Source organism: Anser brachyrhynchus (assembly GCF_964034855.1).
Source record: "Anser brachyrhynchus genome assembly, chromosome: 4".
Classification (NCBI taxonomy): Eukaryota; Metazoa; Chordata; class Aves; order Anseriformes; family Anatidae; genus Anser; species Anser brachyrhynchus.
The window spans coordinates 16,440,125-16,448,270 of NC_137698.1; the positions used below are offsets into that span (position 1 = coordinate 16,440,125).

At 45.1% G+C, this 8,146-nt stretch overlaps 1 long non-coding RNA gene across 1 annotated transcript in view; it reads right to left on the reverse strand.

The window, feature by feature from the left end:
* Positions 1–6,893, reverse strand: part of LOC308193986 — a 318,815-nt gene extending 311,922 nt beyond the window's left edge. Inside the window, exon 1 of the long non-coding RNA XR_013950146.1 lies at positions 5,480–6,893. This is a non-coding gene — a long non-coding RNA (uncharacterized lncRNA). The remainder of the gene's footprint in view (positions 1–5,479) is intronic.
* Positions 6,894–8,146: the final 1,253 nt, after the last annotated feature.

Here is an 8,146-nt window from a genome sequence, read left to right on the forward strand (position 1 = left end):
CTGTGATGGATTCTGTGATGGATTCTGTGATGGATTCTGTGATGGATTCTGTGATGGATTCTAGGATGGATTCTAGGATGGATTCTAGGATGGATTCTGTGATGGATTCTGTGATGGATTCTGTGATGGATTCTGTGATGGATTCTGTGATGGATTCTGTGATGGATTCTGTGATGGATTCTGTGATGGATTCTAGGATGGATTCTGTGATGGATTCTGTGATGGATTCTGTGATGGATTCTGTGATGGATTCTGTGATGGATTCTGTGATGGATTCTGGGATGGATTCTGGGATGGATTCTGGGATGGATTCTAGGATGGATTCTAGGATGGATTCTAGGATGGATTCTAGGATGGATTCTGTGATGGATTCTGTGATGGATTCTGTGATGGATTCTGTGATGGATTCTGTGATGGATTCTGTGATGGATTCTGTGATGGATTCTAGGATGGATTCTAGGATGGATTCTAGGATGGATTCTGTGATGGATTCTGTGATGGATTCTGTGATGGATTCTGTGATGGATTCTGTGATGGATTCTGTGATGGATTCTGTGATGGATTCTGTGATGGATTCTGTGATGGATTCTGTGATGGATTCTGTGATGGATTCTAGGATGGATTCTAGGATGGATTCTAGGATGGATTCTAGGATGGATTCTGTGATGGATTCTGTGATGGATTCTGTGATGGATTCTGTGATGGATTCTGTGATGGATTCTAGGATGGATTCTAGGATGGATTCTAGGATGGATTCTAGGATGGATTCTAGGATGGATTCTAGGATGGATTCTAGGATGGATTCTATGATGGATTCTGTGATGGATTCTGTGATGGATTCTGTGATGGATTCTGTGATGGATTCTGTGATGGATTCTGTGATGGATTCTAGGATGGATTCTAGGATGGATTCTGTGATGGATTCTGTGATGGATTCTATGATGGATTCTATGATGGATTCTAGGATGGATTCTAGGATGGATTCTAGGATGGATTCTAGGATGGATTCTAGGATGGATTCTGTGATGGATTCTGTGATGGATTCTGTGATGGATTCTGTGATGGATTCTGTGATGGATTCTGTGATGGATTCTAGGATGGATTCTAGGATGGATTCTAGGATGGATTCTAGGATGGATTCTGTGATGGATTCTGTGATGGATTCTGTGATGGATTCTGTGATGGATTCTGTGATGGATTCTGTGATGGATTCTGTGATGGATTCTGTGATGGATTCTGTGATGGATTCTGTGATGGATTCTGTGATGGATTCTAGGATGGATTCTAGGATGGATTCTAGGATGGATTCTAGGATGGATTGTAGGATGGATTCTAGGATGGATTCTAGGATGGATTCTAGGATGGATTCTAGGATGGATTCTAGGATGGATTCTAGGATGGATTCTAGGATGGATTCTGTGATGGATTCTGTGATGGATTCTGTGATGGATTCTATGATGGATTCTGTGATGGATTCTGTGATGGATTCTGTGATGGATTCTCTGATGGATTCTGTGATGGATTCTGTGATGGATTCTGTGATGGATTCTAGGATGGATTCTAGGATGGATTCTAGGATGGATTCTATGATGGATTCTATGATGGATTCTATGATGGATTCTGTGATGGATTCTGTGATGGATTCTGTGATGGATTCTGTGATGGATTCTATGATGGATTCTGTGATGGATTCTAGGATGGATTCTAGGATGGATTCTATGATGGATTCTGTGATGGATTCTGTGATGGATTCTGTGATGGATTCTATGATGGATTCTGTGATGGATTCTGTGATGGATTCTAGGATGGATTCTAGGATGGATTCTGTGATGGATTCTATGATGGATTCTATGATGGATTCTATGATGGATTCTATGATGGGTTCTGTGATGGATTCTAGGATGGATTCTAGGATGGATTCTAGGATGGATTCTAGGATGGATTCTAGGATGGATTCTAGGATGGATTCTAGGATGGATTCTAGGATGGATTCTGTGATGGATTCTAGGATGGATTCTGTGATGGATTCTAGGATGGATTCTGTGATGGATTCTGTGATGGATTCTAGGATGGATTCTAGGATGGATTCTAGGATGGATTCTAGGATGGATTCTAGGATGGATTCTATGATGGATTCTGTGATGGATTCTGTGATGGATTCTGTGATGGATTCTATGATGGATTCTATGATGGATTCTAGGATGGATTCTAGGATGGATTCTATGATGGATTCTATGATGGATTCTGTGATGGATTCTGTGATGGATTCTATGATGGATTCTATGTTGGATTCTATGATGGATTCTATGATGGATTCTGTGATGGATTCTAGGATGGATTCTATGATGGATTCTGTGATGGATTCTGTGATGGATTCTGTGATGGATTCTGTGATGGATTCTAGGATGGATTCTATGATGGATTCTGTGATGGATTCTGTGATGGATTCTGTGATGGATTCTGTGATGGATTCTGTGATGGATTCTGTGATGGATTCTGTGATGGATTCTAGGATGGATTCTGTGATGGATTCTGTGATGGATTCTAGGATGGATTCTATGATGGATTCTCTGATGGATTCTCTGATGGATTCTGTGATGGATTCTGTGATGGATTCTGTGATGGATTCTGTGATGGATTCTGTGATGGATTCTGTGATGGATTCTCTAATGGATTCTGTGATGGATTCTAGGATGGATTCTAGGATGGATTCTAGGATGGATTCTAGGATGGATTCTAGGATGGATTCTAGGATGGATTCTAGGATGGATTCTGTGATGGATTCTGTGATGGATTCTGTGATGGATTCTGTGATGGATTCTGTGATGGATTCTATGATGGATTCTGTGATGGATTCTGTGATGGATTCTAGGATGGATTCTAGGATGGATTCTGTGATGGATTCTAGGATGGATTCTAGGATGGATTCTGTGATGGATTCTATGATGGATTCTAGGATGGATTTTGTGATGGATTCTGTGATGGATTCTATGATGGATTCTGTGATGGATTCTGTGATGGATTCTAGGATGGATTCTAGGATGGATTCTAGGATGGATTCTATGATGGATTCTATGATGGATTCTGTGATGGATTCTGTGATGGATTCTGTGATGGATTCTGTGATGGATTCTGTGATGGATTCTGTGATGGATTCTGTGATGGATTCTGTGATGGATTCTGTGATGGATTCTGTGATGGATTCTGTGATGGATTCTGTGATGGATTCTGTGATGGATTCTAGGATGGATTCTAGGATGGATTCTAGGATGGATTCTAGGATGGATTCTGTGATGGATTCTGTGATGGATTCTGTGATGGATTCTGTGATGGATTCTAGGATGGATTCTAGGATGGATTCTAGGATGGATTCTAGGATGGATTCTAGGATGGATTCTAGGATGGATTCTAGGATGGATTCTAGGATGGATTCTAGGATGGATTCTAGGATGGATTCTAGGATGGTTTCTATGATTGATTCTATGATGGATTCTAGGATGGATTCTAGGATGGATTCTAGGATGGATTCTAGGATGGATTCTAGGATGGATTCTGTGATGGATTCTGTGATGGATTCTATGATGGATTCTATGATGGATTCTATGATGGATTCTATGATGGATTCTGTGATGGATTCTATGATGGATTCTGTGATGAATTCTATGATGGATTCTGTGATGGATTCTGTGATGGATTCTGTGATGGATTCTGTGATGGATTCTGTGATGGATTCTGTGATGGATTCTGTGATGGATTCTGTGATGGATTCTAGGATGGATTCTAGGATGGATTCTGTGATGGATTCTAGGATGGATTCTAGGATGGATTCTAGGATGGATTCTAGGATGGATTCTAGGATGGATTCTAGGATGGATTCTATGATGGATTCTATGATGGATTCTATGATGGATTCTATGATGGATTCTGTGATGGATTCTGTGATGGATTCTGTGATGGATTCTATGATGGATTCTAGGATGGATTCTAGGATGGATTCTGTGATGGATTCTGTGATGGATTCTGTGATGGATTCTATGATGGATTCTAGGATGGATTCTATGATGGATTCTAGGATGGATTCTAGGATGGATTCTAGGATGGATTCTAGGATGGATTCTAGGATGGATTCTAGGATGGATTCTAGGATGGATTCTAGGATGGATTCTATGATGGATTCTGTGATGGATTCTGTGATGGATTCTGTGATGGATTCTGTGATGGATTCTGTGATGGATTCTAGGATGGATTCTAGGATGGATTCTAGGATGGATTCTAGGATGGATTCTAGGATGGATTCTGTGATGGATTCTGTGATGGATTCTATGATGGATTCTATGATGGATTCTATGATGGATTCTGTGATGGATTCTGTGATGGATTCTGTGATGGATTCTGTGATGGATTCTAGGATGGATTCTAGGATGGATTCTAGGATGGATTCTATGACGGATTCTATGACGGATTCTATGATGGATTCTGTGATGGATTCTAGGATGGATTCTAGGATGGATTCTAGGATGGATTCTAGGATGGATTCTAGGATGGATTCTAGGATGGATTCTAGGATGGATTCTAGGATGGATTCTGTGATGGATTCTGTGATGGATTCTGTGATGGATTCTATGATGGATTCTATGATGGATTCTGTGATGGATTCTATGATGGATTCTAGGATGGATTCTAGGATGGATTCTAGGATGGATTCTAGGATGGATTCTGTGATGGATTCTGTGATGGATTCTAGGATGGATTCTAGGATGGATTCTATGATGGATTCTGTGATGGATTCTGTGATGGATTCTGTGATGGATTCTGTGATGGATTCTGTGATGGATTCTGTGATGGATTCTGTGATGGATTCTAGGATGGATTCTAGGATGGATTCTAGGATGGATTCTGTGATGGATTCTAGGATGGATTCTAGGATGGATTCTAGGATGGATTCTAGGATGGATTCTAGGATGGATTCTGTGATGGATTCTATGATGGATTCTAGGATGGATTCTGTGATGGATTCTGTGATGGATTCTGTGATGGATTCTAGGATGGATTCTAGGATGGATTCTAGGATGGATTCTAGGATGGATTCTGTGATGGATTCTATGATGGATTCTATGATGGATTCTATGATGGATTCTGTGATGGATTCTGTGATGGATTCTAGGATGGATTCTAGGATGGATTCTGTGATGGATTCTGTGATGGATTCTGTGATGGATTCTATGATGGATTCTAGGATGGATTCTAGGATGGATTCTAGGATGGATTCTAGGATGGATTCTAGGATGGATTCTAGGATGGTGTCCTGGTTCCAGTTAGGACAGAGTTAAGTAGCTCATAGTAGCTGGTAGGGTGCTATGTTTTGGATTAGGATGAGAAGAGCGCTGATAACATGCTGATGTTTTAATTGTTGCAGAGCAGTGTTTACACCAGGCCAAGGACTTTTCGGCTTCTTGCTCTGTCCTGCCAGCGAGCAGGCTGGGGGTGCAGCAGGAGCTGGGAGGGGACAGACCCAGGACAGCTGACCCAAACTGGCCAAAGGGGTATTCCATACCATCTGACGTCATGCTAAACAATATATAGGGGTGGCTGGCCGGGGTGGGGGGGCCGGCTGCTCGGGAATAGGCTGGGCATCGGTCAGCGGGTGGTGAGCAATTGCATTGTGCATCACTTGTTTTCTTACACATTATTATTGTTAATACTATTACCATTATCACTATTATTATTATTATTGTTATTATTATTTTCCTGTCTTAATAAACTGTCTTTATCTCAACTCACAGGCTTCACTTTCCCGTTTCTCTCCCCCCATCCCAGAGAGGGAGGGGGGAGGGTGAGCGAACGGCTGTGTGGTGTTTAGCTGCCAGCCGGGTTAAACCACAACAGTCTTTTTGGCGCCCAACGTGGGGCCCGAAGGGTTGAGATATCGACAAATCTGACCAGAGTGTGTTAAACTAAAATTGGTATAAGTATTGGACCTGCTTAATAGTTGCTAGTCACGATGTTGATTGCCTTAATCTCCAGTCTGCTGTACCTGTATTCCAAATTGAGTTTTATGGTGCGTTACTTTCTGTATGTGCTCCCTGTTGCACTGTTTATCCTTTCCGGGCCCTGGTTTAAGATTGTTATGGTACTGTGCGGTGTAACAATGGCTTATGAAATGATGAAATATCTGGTCACGACTTTAACCTGGTATTTGTACTCAGCACTGACGTCGACTCTATACTTTGGAACCCATATCTCGGAAACTATTAGCAATTACACCTATTGCCTGTTTTCGTTAGGGAGCCAATCTGTGAAGGGGACAGGGGAAGACATGTTTCCCTACCTGTTCACTCTCCCTTTCTCCTTCACCACCACCCTCTTATCCCCCGAGTTAGTTACGGTGGTTCTCCGAGATGTTGAATATCCTTGGGATACTCAGACCAGCCTGCTCTTGTTGTTATGTCTCCTGAATGCGCTTCAGATTTTGTGGAGGGTTAAACAACTACTTAGGAATCTCATCCGGAGATCTGTCTTGAGGCGGGATAGTTGCGAGTGGCAGGGAGTGTGGGAGGATATGGGCAGGTTTCTAGAGCAGTGGTCACCTCCAGTGTTTTGGACATTCACCCCTGAACAACTGCAAAATCCTAAAAAGCTGGCAGAATGCTTGAAAAAAAGGTGTCATGACTCTGGCAGTTCCAAAGTGACACAAATCACTGTAGCGTGCTGGGGTCTGGCTTGTGCCTATCGAGCTGCAATTGATGTTATTAGCAACCTAGCTCCAGCTCCTGCAGCCGCTCCAGCTGCAGCTCCTGCAGCCGCTCCAGTTCCAGCTCCTGCAGCTACTCCAGCTCCAGCTCCTGCAGCCGCTCCAGTTCCAGCTCCTGCAGCTACTCCAGCTGCAGCTCCTGCAGCCGCTCCAGTTCCAGCTCCTGCAGCTACTCCAGCTGCAGCTCCTGCAGCCGCTCCAGTTCCAGCTCCTGCAGCTACTCCAGCTGCAGCTCCTGCAGCCGCTCCAGTTCCAGCTCCTGCAGCTACTCCAGCTGCAGCTCCTGCAGCCGCTCCAGTTCCAGCTCCTGCAGCTACTCCAGCTGCAGCTCCTGCAGCCGCTCCAGTTCCAGCTCCTGCAGCCGCTCCAGTTCCAGCTCCTGCAGCTACTCCAGCTGCAGCTCCTGCAGCCGCTCCAGTTCCAGCTCCTGCAGCTACTCCAGCTGCAGCTCCTGCAGCCGCTCCAGCTCCTGCAGCCGCTCCAGTTCCAGCTCCTGCAGCTACTCCAGCTCCAGCTCCTGCAGCCGCTCCAGCTCCTGCAGCCGCTCCAGTTCCAGCTCCTGCAGCTACTCCAGCTCCAGCTCCTGCAGCCGCTCCAGCTCCAGCTCCAGCTCCTGCAGCCGCTCCAGTTCCAGCTCCTGCAGCTACTCCAGCTCCAGCTCCTGCAGCCGCTCCAGCTCCTGCAGCCGCTCCAGTTCCAGCTCCTGCAGCTACTCCAGCCCCAGCTCCTGCAGCTGCCCCAGCTCGTGCAGCTGCTCCCGCTCCTGTGGCTGGGTCAGAGAAACGAGCTGTAGCAGTGCAAGTTGACCCCGCAGAGTGTATTCCAAGCCCTGTGGCAGACCCTGTGTCTGGGTCAGAGAAACGAGCTGTAGCAGTGCAAGTTGACCCCGCAGAGGGTATTCCAACCCCTGTGGCAGACCCTGTGGCTGGGTCAGAGAAACGAGCTGTAGCAGTGCAAGTTGCCCCTGTAGACAAGGTGAAAAAATGGTATAGAGGCTCAGGTCGTTTAAAACGCAGACAGTCTTCTGCTAAGTCTGGGCGAAGTGAAGACGAGGCTGGGCCATCAAAGGTGCAGGAGACTGAAGATGAGGATGAGGATGGCGAAAAATCAACAGTAACTACCCGGACTCCATACCAGCCATCAAAGGTGCAGGAGACTGAAGATGAGGATGAGGATGTCGGAAAATCAACAGTAATTACCCGGACTCTATACCAGCGTGAGCTACGAGATGTGCGAAAAGATTTTGGTCGCTGTATAGGCGAGCAGCTTGTCACCTGGCTGCTCCGGTGCTGGGACACGGGAGCCAATTATGTGGAATTGGAGGGCAAGGAAGCCAGGCGGCTGGGATCCCTTGCTAGGGACGCATGCATTGACAAAGCAATTGGAGATGGAGCA